The sequence below is a fragment of the Lotus japonicus genome, chromosome 5, assembly GCF_012489685.1.
Source record: "Lotus japonicus ecotype B-129 chromosome 5, LjGifu_v1.2".
NCBI classification, from domain to species: domain Eukaryota; kingdom Viridiplantae; phylum Streptophyta; class Magnoliopsida; order Fabales; family Fabaceae; genus Lotus; species Lotus japonicus.
In genome coordinates this window covers 25,488,657-25,504,344 of record NC_080045.1, presented here as the reverse complement: position 1 = coordinate 25,504,344, position 15,688 = coordinate 25,488,657, and the positions used below count along the sequence as shown (strand labels likewise).

The 15,688-nt window shown below is 37.3% G+C and overlaps 1 pseudogene; it reads left to right on the top strand.

Annotated features, from left to right (window-relative positions):
• Positions 1–1,939: 1,939 nt before the first annotated feature.
• On the top strand, positions 1,940–3,723 carry LOC130719385 (uncharacterized; annotated as a pseudogene).
• The last annotated feature ends 11,965 nt before the right edge of the window (positions 3,724–15,688 follow it).

Sequence of the window (15,688 nt, the reverse complement as noted above, 5' to 3'; positions counted from 1 at the left end):
AAGATATGTATATGACAACAACTAGAAATGTTGCAGTTGCTGGTAAACAACCATTTAATTTCATAAAATGAAGACAAATACATTTTTGTTATTTATTTGCGATAGAAAAAGATATGGATATTAAATTTGAATTCAAAATATGGATATTATATAGTTAATTTGTTGATATTTTGAATTCAATACCTTTTCGTTTAAGTAGTTATTTGGTGTGAATACCTAATTTTATCATACCTATTTTTATTTTTTCTATTTTTTATTAAATTCTAAGAATTAAAAAATCAAATAAAATATTAATGATAAATTAGAAAATTCAAATAAAAAAGTCAAAATAAAAAATTAAAAAATCAAAAAGTTCAAAAAAATAACAACTAAAAATTTGAAAATAATAATCAAAAGATGATTAAAAGACAATTATAGAAAACGATTGTTAGTTCAAATAAATATGAGTTTAGAGTAGCCGTGTGAGTCAGTTGGTGAAAAACCAACGTAACAATCCCTGTAATATCTCGATTTGACGACTAGTCTCACGGTAACAGCATGAGTCTTCTTTTTGGGAGTCGAACTCATAAAAAATTCATGGTTAAGTGTGCTTGCATTAGAGTAATATTAGGATGGTTGACATTTTGAGAAGTTTTCTCGAGAAACACGTGAGTGAGGACAAAACGTGCTAGAAAGACTCATGTTGTTTATGTGAGCCGCTGATGTCTTGTAGGGGCCTTGATCAAAAAGGAAGGAGGGGCCCGAGCCCAATAGGGCTTCTCCATGACGAATTCAGCAATGTTCCTTGTTACTTTGTGCCTAGAAGGTCACCTTGTTTTAGTCCCATCTCTTTTGCTCTGGGTTTCCCGTGATCTTGGGATTGTGGAAGAGCGTGCCGCCTTTTCCTCTCTTTTAGAGGGTTCTCCTTACATTTCTATGCGTCGGGATAAAGTGAAAACTTTGTTAAGTTCAAACGCTAGATACATCGTTTATCATATTTTGAATGATAAAAATTTTCAAGAGTATAAGTGTAAGGCTTAGAGTTTCTCATGAATTAAATTTCAAGAAAACAACACTCATGACTCACATCCCTCATCGTCTAATATCTAAAGTACAAGACTATATAAGAAGATGCTCCATTTGTGAGAAGAAAGTTCAAAGCAACAAAGGTAGACGATACAAGCAAGAGAAAGTCAAATGTGTTACATCGTCTGAGCAAGAGAAGAGAAGAATGATCAAGATACAAGTAGTCTATACAAGTAAAGCCAAAGCATAAAGACCATCTTTAGAAGAAAATTTAAAGCTTCAAGTCAACTCATGCAAGGTCCACCAAAGCAATCTGATCGTCTGAGAAGACTACACTCAACCTCTACATTCATTGTAAAGGAGGAGTCCTGATAATACTTAGTAAGGAGAAGTCCTAACAATACTTGTAATTGCCTGAAGAGGCATGAGAGAAAGAATACTTGATAATGCCTAAAGAGGCAATGATAAAATAATACTTGGTTTGCTCAGAGAGGAAGTGGTCAAAGAATACTCATCAATGCCCGAAGAGGCATGGACAAGAATACTTGAATGGAGAAGTCTTTGATACTTGTGCTTGGTGAAATCTTGGTATATCCAAGGAATGAATGTAGCCCTATCGTTCAGGGGGTAAACTAGAATAAAAATGATGATGTTCATTGACTCCTTCCCTGCTCTCATATTTCCGCTGCACCAAACGACAACCACTCAAGAAACATTATGCTTAATGGTTTGGAAATCCAAATTTTTTGACGGCACAATTCAAACCCTCCCTTTCTTGTGCTAATCTTGATCAACTTCAAACCCATAAGGCTAGGGGAAGACCAAAGAAAGTTGGGAAATGAGGAATAAAGAAGAAGTTTCTCGTTGAGAGCTTTAGTGGTATTGCGACATCAGCAGATGTTGATGTTGATGCAGAGCCGACAAGGAGAGATCTATGCTGTTGTCGTTGGAGCTGTCAAAGCCTTATGCCGTTTTGACTACTTCGCACATTGTTATCTTGAAGCGCTTATGCATGAAGTATAATTTCACTGATGATGTTTCCATGTACAACATTGCAGCCCAGATCAATGTGTGCATGTCTCCTCAGGGTAACAGAGGGTGAGTTTTGGTTGTTGGCTAGTTTTGGGGCTCTTTGAGGTCTATTAGTTTGTGCTTTGAGTGTCTGTCTTTTGGCTTTGGGAGCTTCTGTCTCATCTTTGGTGTTTTTTGAGGTTGCTTGTTGCTCTTTTTGGGGTGGATGCCTTCAACTTTGCTGGTTTTTTTAATCTTTTTTAAGAGGGTTGTATATTCTTGACATTTTCCTCATCAATATAGTTATTTTCTTTTTGAAAAAAGTAAATAACCTCATATAAGACATGACACAACGAAGAAGACATGGAAGATGCCTCTAGAAATCGAATGACATCTAAGGAATCACTCTCAATCTCCCATATGTCACTCGATGATATCCTAACTCCGAAGCCAGTAACAAATCATGCTTCAAGGGCAAAAGCTCGGGATGAAGAGGACAACTGCCAAGAATGGAAGCTGAAAAAACCCACCACTTACTTGGAAAAACAAATTTATAGCTTATATTTTATTGTAATCACTTTTTCAAATTTATAATTGTGTAATTCAATTTATACAAAAAGCTGAATTTTGTTTAACTATTAATAAAATGATTGGAAAACTTTGAAATTGTATACAATTGTGTTGGCGCAGATTTTAGGCGCTAATTTTTTTTGCTTTCCCTCGCTTGTACTGGAAATTTTCTCCTAAATACCAAGTCACTAACCAGTAACCACGTTTTGCATCCCGCATATCTGAGTTTTTTAACTTTCCTTCTCACGTACCGTTCCTGTCCCGTCGTATCCCAAATTTGAACTTTCACCATTCTTCCCTAAAATCTGAATTCCCATTCTTGCTTGAATCACTTGACACACACAGTTTATTCACATATCACCAATTCAATATATCACCGCCAATCCATTCCTCCTCAAAGCGCACATAGGTTGGTCTTGGTAAGCGCCATGGCTGTCTCGGGCACAATGATCCTTCTTGCTCTGTGTCTGTAGAGGTCTTTCCCACAAACCCAATTTCACGAAATCGCTGTTTCTGCACCCCCAATTTTGCGATCTTGTATATCCTAGGGTGGGTACACACAATTCTCTTGTTTTCGGTGAGTCACTGATAAAAAATGCAAATGATTTGTCTTTATCGCTGACAAAATTGTGGGTTGTTGAGCAGATATGAAGAAGAGGTAGAATTTGTATAATTCAATTTTATATTTTAAGATTTAAATTCTGCCTTGTGTAACAAACCTCTATTTTGTTTTTTTTTTTGATACACAAACCTCTATTTTGTTGGTAATCAGTTTTTCATCATGTATTATATATACACCTTGTACTCATATTTCAAATTAATGAAAATTTTATTCATTCATCTTCTATACAGAGGACGTGATGTTCTTGTGTGGAGATGGGGCAGAGTTTTAGAGAAGGGCGATTAGTGATCATCATTCTTTGAAGTCAAACTCAGTATCAAAGGTTCAAAAGAATTGTAATTGTGGAACAAAGAATAGATGAATGCCTACAAAGGGTAGCCTTGTATAATGGGATTCTATGGAACCGTGTTGCTCCATGATTGTTTTACTCTTGTTGATTTTGGTTTTTCACTTTTTCTTTGAATACTCTGATTATGCAAAGAACACCCCATGTGCACTTTGTGGTATTTGAACTTGTGTTATTTTGAATTCTTCAGATTAATTGGTCTTCATTTCTTATCTATTTAACTTGGGTTTTTTTTATAGGTCCTTTTTTCCAATGAGAATCGGTGTTCCTCAAAGCCTACGAGATCATCAGAATGGACGGGTACCTCAAGTGGAAATCCAAGGCCTAGCGGCATAAGAGGGGAACTTTGTGATGAAAAGAAGCATATCTTAGGTTATTTCTCCAAAAGCGTGAGTGAAACTTCGGTCTATGAAGCAGAGATTTTGGCGATATAATTGTGGAGAGCGATTCAAGCCTTGTGGGATGGGTGAGGGAGGGATCTATGGTTCTGTAAAACTCTGTAATTTTCTTTTCTAGTGTTATTGTATTCTGGCTAATTTTATCAATAAAGCTTTATGTTTCCAAATGAATAAATATCACTTTTTGCTTTAAATTTTTTTATTTGTTTCGTTGATAGTTTTCTTGTAATTGTTTTAAATTTTAAATGGTAATATATGGCTGATACTTTATTTATTTATTAGAGATATAATTTCTATTATCGGTAACGAATTTAGTGGTTGAGAAAAATACTTAAGCGACAATTTTAATTGTTGAGAAAAAATCTATATGACAACAATTTTAATCGTTGAGAAAAAAGATTTATCGTAACGATTTAATTTGCTGAGAAAACTATTTTATCGCAACGACTTTAGTCGCTACGACATGTTAGATATGACAACGACTTGAGCGGTTGTCAAAAATTAATTATAACAACGACAAATTGTTTACAATTGCAACCACAAAAGTTGTTGTGAAATCTTTAACAATGGCAGCGACAACAAATGTCGTCGCAAAACTTTTCGCAACGGGGCTTTTTGCAGCAACATGCAACAACTTTTTTTTGCTGCGAAAGGTAGATTTGCCAACGACTTTCAAAATTTCCCAACAATTTTTGTCGCTGCGAAAAACCTTTTGTCTAGTAGTGCATTTCATGGTGGTTTCAATGCTACTACAATTAATGGACTTCAAAATTATGAAATACCAACTGGCCTAGCAGACTGCGTCAAAGTTCTTGTTATGTATTTTGCAGCTCTTGATACTTCACTAACTGAGCATAGGATCCTAGAAGTGTAACATCTCATTTTTTCCTCCACTAATTTAATAGATTATTATTATTAATACTATTATTTTGTATTGTTGTGGATGGGTGTAATATCAAGAAATAAGATGATTTAAAAATTTAAGTGATGAAGAAAATATGTTTGAAGAAAATGATTATCTTAAGAACAAGGTTCTGAACATATTAGTGCTTTTAATATAGGATTGTTAGAGATTAAATCAAAGAAAAACTAAATAAAATATAATAGTTTGACTAAATGAAGAAAATCCAAACCCCATTCACACAAACCTTGACTATTGAAACTTCAATTAGAAGTCTTAAGTGAGGATTAAATTCATGGACAATGCAACTTGTCTTCATGGTAGAAAGACAAGTTGAATGACACTTGTTTTCATGCATGAACTTCCATAACCACTTGTCTTTGTGCATAAACTTTCTAGGCCACTTGTCTTTCAAATTTCTTCAACCCTTGGCCTATAAATTCGACCGCTCTTCAGCCCTGAGATCACACCACATCTCAGACTCAACCCAGCTTCAGAAATCAGAGAGAGAAGCTCACAATTTTCCCAAAAAACCTTCAACTTTTTCTTCATCATTTTCCCTTTCTTGATCTTCACAAAATTCTCTTTCATTTTCTCTAAAACCACTTCAACTATGTTTCTGGTGTGTGAGGATTAAATCTGGAAAGTTTGGCAAAGTTCTGAACACGTTCTCATAAAATCCGGGTTTGCTATTCAACTTGTTCTTAATCTTCAATCTTTACCCATTTTTGAAACTTTCTCAAATCACTCTGAAACCACCACCACCATGTTCCTAGAAGCCTAAATATCAATTCTGGAAAGTTTCACAAAATTCAGGGTTGATTTGGGCTATTTCTGGGCACTTTCTTGAAGTTGTTCATCGTGTTCTTCAGAGCCCCCGCGCAGCCCGGATTCCAGCGAGAATCATCAACTTAAAACGTGTTTTTATCCCTCGTCCAAACTTTGATTGCAACGATTCAAAAGCCGTTATTCTTCTGGTAGAACGTAGAATCTAAATCCGTGCTCCACTCACCTCCGACGAGGAACACCGCCACTGCCGCCGCCGCATCTTCATCTTCTCCGGCGAGTCAATTTCCAGATTTGCGATTTTGAGGTTCTTTCACTTCCAGAACCTATTTTTAAGCATGAAAAACATACATTACAACCCTTAATTCATGAAAGATAGGATTTTAAGCTTAAATGGTGATTTTCATGATTTATCACAACTTGGAACTTTATTTTTAAGCGATTTTCTCAATCTGGAAAGATCTGAAATAATTCCAAATGCAAGAAGAACTTGTTAATTTTATCTTGAACTAACTGGATTATTAGTAGGTAATTATGCTCTATTAAATGAAAAATTCCTAATTAATCTTGATGATAAAATGATGATCTAAGTTAACATGGAATAATGGTATAATATGGGACATAGTGAAGGATTGGTCTAAATAAATTGAAGTTAATATTAACTAGTTGTTAATCGTTTTCATCTGGCCGTTTGGAAAGGGATTTAGGGTTCGATTTGTTTGGGAAGGGATTTAAGGTTTGATTTAGGAAGATGAAATGGGATTTAGGGTTTTTTATGGAAGGGAAGGAGAAGGAGGTGAGGGCAGCAACAAGAAGAAGATGAAGAAGGCGAAGAAGAAGAAGAAGAAGAAGAAGAAGAAGAAGAAGAAGAAGAAGAAGAAGAAGAAGAAGAAGAAGAAGGTGGTGTGGTGGTGGATGAGAAAAAAAGAGAGATTAGAATGGTGTTGAGGAAGAAGGAAGAGAGAGAGAGGACTAAGGAAGAAGATGAAGATGAATGAATATTCTAAAAAATTATAAAAAAAGATTAACTGCTAATTTTAATTTCGGAATTTTTATTTTTATTTTTTTAATCATTTTGAATAATATTCTGGAAAATGATAATGAAGATTGAAGGTGAAGATGATTCTGGAAAATGATAATGAAGATTGAAGAAGGTGAAGAAGATTATGGGGATATAAATTAAATTAGTTAAGATTTGGGGACTTAATAAAATTAAATTATTTAGTTTTTATTTTTATTTTTTAAAAAATTTACACGTCATTTCATTAAATGATGTGACATGTCCACATAGGTTCAAAGTGACACCTGGTCACGGTGGCCGGAGCTAAATCGGCGACTATGACGGTTTAAAAAAAACGTAAGTTTGAGGGGGTCCATAGGAAGATTTTCCGGCGAGGGACGAAAATCAAATCTCTCTCAAAGTTCAGGCACGATTTTCAGGTTTAACCCTAGTATTTTTTACGGCGAGAGATCGCCTTTCGAATATTCTGAATTGTAATCAAGTTATGAGTATGATTCAGAACTTAGCATTCGAAGTGGCTACAACTTTATATATAGATATATAAGACTTTTAGATTGTTTCACTTGGAAGTTAAAAATTCTTATGCTCACACGAAACCCGAGGCATAAATTAGAAATTAATTAAAAATAGGGATAAACGTGAAAACCGTCCCTGAACTTCGAGCGAGATCTGATTTTCGTCCGTCACCGGAGAATCTTCATAAGGACGCCCTCAAACTACGTTTTTTGTTTGGAAAGCGTCTTTGTTGTCGACGAAGCTCCGACCACCGTGCTTATGTGGCACTGCCATGCCATTAAATGAGGGACCAAAATCAATCTTTTCTTTATATCGAGGGACCTAATTCAAATTTCTAAATAAAAAATTCTTAATCAAAAAACATTAATCCTTAATCTCCTTTATCACCATCTTCATATCCAGAAACCCAGAAACTTCATAACTCTTCATTTTCACCTTCAACCCACAAAACATTCATCTTCAACTCACAAATCCAGATTTCAAAAACATTGTAACCTTCAACCCAACAAACCCTATGAAATTAACCCTAAACTAACAAAACTTATTTTTAGACAAGAGATAAATTTATTTGCAAAACAGGTAACATAAACAAAAACAAAGAAAAAAAGGAAAAAATCAGAAAAAGAACAAAAGAAGAACAGTGAAAAAAAATGGCGGAAGAAAAGCAACGACGCATCCCAGTGCTACCATGGATGCGAGACCCCATCAACAATTCCCTCTTGATTATGCCCCTCTCCTCGACCCAAAGTACCCTAATTCCTCTCCCTATTTCAATTTCATTCACATCATCATCACATTCTCTTCAATTCACATTTTTATTTCTATTCCACCATCACAGGTTGAAATAAGCATTAGATGTAAGGCCCAAGTTTTTTTAAGCTTATGCTAAGTGAATAAACTTCTTATTCACGATTAGGGTTGATGTAATGTGAAGGGAAACCTGAACGAAAGTTTATTAAATGAAATATATTTATGAAGGAGAAAGTTCAGGAAAAGTTCAAGGATTGCATTATGATCGATAAAAGTTATAGCACGATCGTTACACGCTTAAACCTAGGTCAGAAACCCTAGTATATAGCCTATTTTCACTTTTAGGCACGCTGGCAGTTAATTCCAAAAATCTTCAGAGAAATGTTAGAACTTCTCTTTTTCCATATATCACCATCATTTCGAGGTGAAACTCTAGGATCTACGAACGTCCGATTCCAATCATCGGAAGTTTGCCGAGAACGAAACCCTGGTTTTTCAAAACCCTAGAATTTCTCGACAATGAAGACTTTTTCTATCCAGAGCTTCAAATGAATATTCTACACGCGTACACCCATTTCTCTTGATGATTTCAATCTTTCTTCAGAAGGAAGTTTTCTATTCCGACATTCGATGCAAAAAGCAACTTATCGGGTAAAATAGTTTTATACCGACTATGCTTTAGTTGCCAAAAATACAAAGAGACCTCATTTTAGTTTTGGAATTCTTTCGCCAAAACATATCTATTAATTCACGGAGAATGACGCCGGAAAAATCAGATTCGCGAAACTTTCATTTTCCCGCGAATTTCCAACCTTTATATATAGCAAAGAAAGGAAGAAAACTCAAATTTTCCTCCATTTTCTCTCCTCAAACCCGCGGCCAAGAACAAGGAAGAAGGAAGAAGAATTTTGTTCATCGCTTGCTTGATCGTTGATCCGTTAGTTGCTACTTCAAGGCTTCGAGGTATAGTCGCTAATCCTTACCTCCGATCGCTTTTTCCATAGCTTTTCTGTAGAGTTTTCTGAGCGGATAGTTTATGGGTTTTTGCAAAACTATCCTGAATCTTTCATTTCTGATTCTAAACCTCTTCCTTATGCGCCCAAGATCACTTCTGCCGGGTTAGATTTTCCGTTATGTCGCCGGAATTCCGCCGGAATCAATTTGAACCTAAAATACCCATTTTTGGAGTTTTTGGTGTTAAGCTTCAACCTTTAGGCTGAAAACTATCGCCTTAGCTTAGTGCTAGTAGGATTAGTTGTCATAAACGTCGTTGGTGACGCCCCTGCAAAATTTTATTTTTGGGATTTCAGTTTTGAAAATCCTAAGTTAAAAATCATGACCAAAATACCCCTGCGACAGTTTTTGATCCGATAATTTTTCCGAGTTCAGAATACCCTTATTACGGCTTATGAAAGCATAGGAACCAAGTTTGATCGAAGAAAAATCGAGCCCCATAATTGCACAAAGTGGCCGAGCCCTATTAGGGGGGAGGAGGAAAATTTCCTTTTCCGAAAACTTGTCTTTCGCGCTAGTTTATCGTACCTTAGGGTATAGATTACTTCGAGTAACCTTAGTAAGTATTGATAGCTTAGTTTTCGATAGATTCTGATAGTATTTCTGTGGTTTTGCTTTAAAGGAACTTTTGAGGAATTTCCTGAGGAGCAACGCTTTGCTTGTGAGGAAGAGTTTGAAGTTCACCCTGGAGAATCTACAGGTGAGGGCTTCTCACTGAATCTCTAGTTAATACTTAGGGTCGATGCTTTCGACATTGTTTACTGTTTATGCACTGGATTGTGTGTGATTGGAAAATGTTTTCTGAGGCTTCGGCTGACAATGTAGATGATGAATCTACTGAATGCTTTTGAGATTGAATCTTCATGCTAAGTGCTAATTGGGTAATTTAGGATGTGTGGTGCATGCTTTATATGCTAAGTGCTATGTGTTTATTCTGAGATGTATTGTTATATGACATGTTGTTGACTGTGATGAGTTAATCATGCTTTTGTAATGAAATCTGAGATTCTGATTAGTGAGGATTGCGGGCAGGTCATGCCGATTTTATTTTGAGAGTTTTGAGAAAGTTTGATAGGACGAATGAGATTCGAGCCTTGTTATGATGTGTATGGATCGAGACATTCTCTGGAGTCATTTGGGGATTAGGAGATCCCGAGAACTGATAGGATTTGCGATAAGACTAAAAGGATACTATTTTGTAAAGAAAACTCATAAGACATTAAACAACCCCTAAATCTTTAAGTAATGATAACAAACTCGAAAGGAAGCTTCGGTTGCAAATCTTAGTTTTGGAAAACGAGAAGTGTCGTCGGATCCGAGTGTTGAGAAAATTGAGAGGCGTTGAGTATGTGTTGTTGTTGTGCTGTTGGAGCAGCGGTTGTTGTTGTGCTGTTGGAGCAGCTATGTTGTTGGGCTATCCTGGGGATAAGTCCGGGAAACCGTTAGTTTCCGAGAGTGTGATACTCTGTGCTCGTTGAGCAGTGGTGACCATCGGATTGAGATGAGTCGGATGATTTGGAGATCATCGTGGATTATGTGTTGTCGTGAAGAAGTGTCTTTTGTCGCAGAATCGACTTTACCTTAGGGTAAGCTTTTAGAGACTTTAATTTACCTAGAACACGTGGCGACGTGTCGAGTGAGATTCGGAGACGTTGTTTGTCTAATCATCCTGCATTCATGCAACATTAATGAGGTATTAACACAGGACGTACTCTGGACCTCGTCGGATTCCAAAATGGTCATAAGACCCGGATTTCCGTGAAAGAGCGTCTGTAGACGTCTCTTGTAGCAGACCGAAATGGCAGACCTACGGGTTACGGCTGATCTGACTACCGCTGTCGTTGGAGTAAGAGGCACGCGGGCCGAAATGGTCCCACCGTGGCTGGTGCTAGGGCTGATCCGTTGATGTCCATCCGTTCCGGATTGCATATTGGTTGACTGGGTTAACCTGCATACATATCATGCAACATGCATACTAATTTAGTTGTTGAGTGTGATTGGTAATTGTTAAACCTATTTGGAACATGCTATATGCTATTATTGCGTTTATGTTATTATGGAACATGCAACCCTAGGAATAATATCCCTAGCTATAAGCCTAAGTGGCTATTCTATTATCTGTATCTATCGATGTTATTATTTACATAATTCTTTGGAGTTGACCCTCGCGTCTTCTGTGTGTGCTTTGGCGGACAAACGCCCTTTGTCAGATGTCCACGACGGTCTAGATCATGATGGTTCACCCTTCGGGGGGAACTAGAGTTGAGATGCTGGAACAGGAGCGCATCGCGGTAGCGAGAGGAGGACGGATGGTGTACTTAGACTAGGTCGTTCTGAATTCAGATTCGGGCGACGATCATGCTAGCATGTAGGTTTTAGTGCTGGTGTGAGCTCCTCGAGATGGGATTAGTGTAGGAGTAGAGTCTTAGCTCTGAACATCATTTATTTTCTTTGGGGACAGGGTAGTTTCCCACCTATAGCTTTTTGTGTGGTTTCTTTACGGGAATCACAGAGAGTTGGTTGGACTTAGGAGGTCTTGCTTCAGGCCGATGGGTCAGCTTATTCTCAGTTTTGAGGGATGGTGTTTGCGGACACTTGACCTTTCTTGTGGATTGTACCTTTTGCCTTCGGGCGTTACACTTTTCTTTCCGTCACTGGAGGTTTACTCGTGACGAGGTTACTACTACAGCGGGGGCTGTTTATATATTGTATATTAGTTCTGATTATTGTTATTGTTGGGTTTTATTTAATTCAGTCTTGTCTTAGTTATTATCAAAAAAAAAAATATTCACGTTTTTCCGCATTAAGTTTATTTTTGGTTACTATAGTGACGCCACCGAAATCGGGGTGTTACATTAGAGACCATGGGAATCTCGAACCTCTTCTCGGTGCAACTCGCCGTCAAACAAAAAAAATGGGGTTGGGTTACAGGTGAAGCCTCAACCAACAGATTTCCCAAACCAGACCTCGACCCCGATAAGAGCATTCAAAGTTTTGAATTTTCATCATTCTCAAACGGCTTCTCAACCCAGATCGGAGGGGTTCCTCTTCTCAAGCCAGATCGAAGCCTTCTTTTTCGTCCTCACATTTTGTATCTTGTTCGGTTGAGCCTTGGGCTTCTTCTTCCTCCTCTTGTTCTTCATCTTCCGGATTCAGGAAAAACAAATCTAGCGCGGAGGAAGGAACAGGATTTCAGAGGAAAACGTTTCTGAATTGTTTGTTCTTGTTGATTTCTAGGTTGTGGGATTTTCTCTTTAAAGATTTGATTTTTCTTGTTGTTTTTTGGGTTCTCAGATTGGGAATCTGGGTTCTTGGAGTTGGGTATCCATATAAGTAATTTTTTGGTTTTTCATTCAAAGTGAAAGTTGTGAACTTTCCTTTTCTTATGGGTTTGTTCTTAGTTTTTTGTTTCTCTTCTTCCCGTGAAGTTAGCTTTTTTGCTTGATTCTCATTGGAAAGAATTGATTATGGGCTTTGATTCATATTGTACTTGTAACCTGCTTTCAAATACAAAAGAAATAGAAGTGAATTTGGTTTAGAAAAACTCGATGGTCCACTCATTTTCTAGGTTGGTATCAAATATTAAATTCATGTGCTTGCGTGTGTTTGTGCTTTAAATTTGTGACCATAGCATGTATTTGGTTAATCGATTATGATGAATTTAAGAAAAAGACCATTTCGTGTTTTTAGTTTTTAATTTTTTCTTAGTTTTCTGGGATTTTATCTTTGAAGAACATGAAGATGATAATGGAGAAGATGAAACTCAATGTTTCTGGTTCTTTGTTCATTATTAGTTTTAGTGTTAGGTGTAAATTAAGGATATTTGGGGGTTAATTCAAGTGTAACTATTTTAAGTTTTATTTTAATTTATAAAATTCATGTAGTTTTGTTAACCGACGTGGTATGTCCATGTAGGATCCAAAGTGACACCTGGGCACGACTGAAGGTATGAAAAACGGTAGAAAGGGGGGGTTTGAATAATGTTTTCAGAACAAAACTTCCACCTTAAAGATTTAGACAAATCTTTCGAGAACTTAAGTGCTAAAGATAAGAGATAGAAAAGCACACAAGGATTTTATCCTGGTTCACTTGATAAATCACTCAAGCTACTCCAGTCCACCCGTTAAGGTGATTTCTTCCTTCTTCGAATGAAGGCAATCCACTAATCAGGTAAGAGTTACAACTGCACTTGAAACCTACAAGTGACTAACAATTACACTGACTTAGCTCACACTAAGATTCACTCTCTTAGTCTTCTCTAGGATCCGATCAACCTTGATCTCCTAAAGGAACTAAACAAACTGTTTATCAAAGAATTGTTTACAAGAGATTTGCTTCTAAAAAGCTAATTGTAAACTCAATGAATTTCAGATGAAAGAAAGCTTAGAATATTTTGAATATGTCTTGCGCGTGTGTATTACTTCTTCTCGCCGCTTCTTTCAATCTTCAGCCTCTATATATACTCCAAGGATTAGGGTTGAGCGTTGCATGGGAAATGCTACCGTTGGAGGGCAGTTCTGGAAAATCCAGCTTCTGCTGTGGCTGAGAACGTTAGGTAGGTCGTCAGGAAGGTACACTTGCTTTTGTACTTGGATAGCGACTTGACCTTTTAACCTAGGAGACTTCTGATCAGAGGAATACTTCATATTGGAACTTGTGAAGCCGGTTGATCAGAGTCAGAGGGAAAGCACAGATCCTCTGACCATTGTATCTTCTGATTCTGAACTCAGACGGAAGAACATGGCCTTCAGAGTTTCTTGCTTCTGGACTTCAGAGTTTCCACTATTCAGCTTCTGCAACTTCAGAGTCTTCTACACCATCAGAACATCTGAACCTTCAGTGTTTCTTGGTTATCAGAACTTCTGGATCTTCAGAGCTTTTAGTGACTGAGTCCTCATCAGAGTTTGTATAACTTCAGAACTTCTGAAGCTTTTCCACTGTTCATACTGAACATGGTGAATGCGAAAGCGTTGCTTGGGTTACTCTTTATACACAGTGCTTCTGATTTGTGTGAGATTGAGTTGAGGTCAGAGCCTGTAAATAGCACACTCAGAAAAACACGTTAGAGTACCACAATTGTTCATATCAAAAGGTTAACTTGTAATCATCAAAACATAGAGTTGTACTACTAGATCAAAACTTGATCTTACAATCTCCCCCTTTTTGATGATGACAAAACTAAGATTTTTGATGAACAATTCTTAAACATTAAACTGAATTCACTCAGAGTTTAGAGATATAGAATAATACTTATCCTGATGTGAATAGTTTATCTTGCTCATACTGAATTCAAGTCACTGCTTGATTCTGAGCTTAGCTCCCCCTGAATCTAATACTTGATGAAAACGTTAGTAAAGTCTAGATTCTGAGCTAAATGATATAAGAGTTCAGAGTGAAAAACTTATGACATAGATGAAAAACGAATAATCAGAGCGCATAAGTAATCAGAGTCACGGACAAGGTATCAGAGTCTTGGGTATCAGAGTCAACTTAGAATCACTTCAGAAGAAGTGAAATGTATTCCTTGTATTTGCCCAGTGACACATCTATGGTCATGAAGGTGGAACTCTTAAATTCTCCAAAAGAAAAATAAATCACACTAACACATCTTACACATCAAAAACTGGGTTTACTCCCCCTTTTTGTCATAAGCAAAAAGCTTGGGGTGTGAAAAACTTAGCTTGAAGTACAAGGTACTCCCCCTTAGAGAAGGTCTAAGTTTAAAGAAAATGAAAACGATGTAAGAATCAGAGGTAGGCGAAATAAATAAAGGAGTTAATGCAAGAGAAGAACGTTTACCACCGGTCAAGGGAGTAAATAGAAGGGTCAGTTACCAAGAACTTACACTACAACATTTTTCACTTTAGACCACGGTAAATTCTTCAACGGAGACAAAACTGTGGCCTATGTTTTGTATATGCCACGGTTTAGTAACAGCGGACGCTTGAATACCACAGGTGAAGAAAAACCGTGGCACAAACGTTTTATTCCACAGTTCGATAATTGTGGACGATTGATGGCTACGAAATTTACAACCGTGGACACCTTATCCCACTACTATAACCGTGGGATAAAAATCTACATTTTTTTACAAAAAAAATTCTTTCCGCCATAATTTTTCATTAATTTTTTTTTAAAAAGTAATAAACTAAGAAAAACCCCAAATCAAACCCCTAACACTAACACCACACTCTCATCAGAACTTCACGATGACAAAGAGAAAGATTATGAACCCTAGCTTTTCTCCATCTCGATTAATCGTGACCCTCCTCCCTCCGCCGGCACCGCTCATCTCGCGCGACCCTTCTCTCTCCACTGGCACGGTTCATCTTGTGCGACCCTCCTCTCTCCGTTGTTGAGGTATGTATTTATGTCTGTTGGTGCGGGTTTTTCTTTTTTGGGTGTTTTGGTGCTTTCCTTGCCGTTATTGAGGTATGTTTTCTGATATCTATCATGCTAAAATCGTTCCATGTTGGAAGGATTGGGCAGCGGAAGGCCAAAAATTGTGTAGTGCCTTGTGCGTTGTGCCCAGACTTCTCATGGACGAGTGCGACGAGAACGCCACCGATTATCTTCACTCTCAAGTCTCAAGCGATTTCGATCCCGAGCGACGTGAGCCATCACCCTTGCCATGTGTCTGGTCTTCTTCCTCTGCAACGAGAGCAACCATCAACCCCACTGAATCTCATCATCGATAAAGAGGGGTTCAATGTGTTGACTGGTATTCTCTTCTTCTTCTCCATTGGTA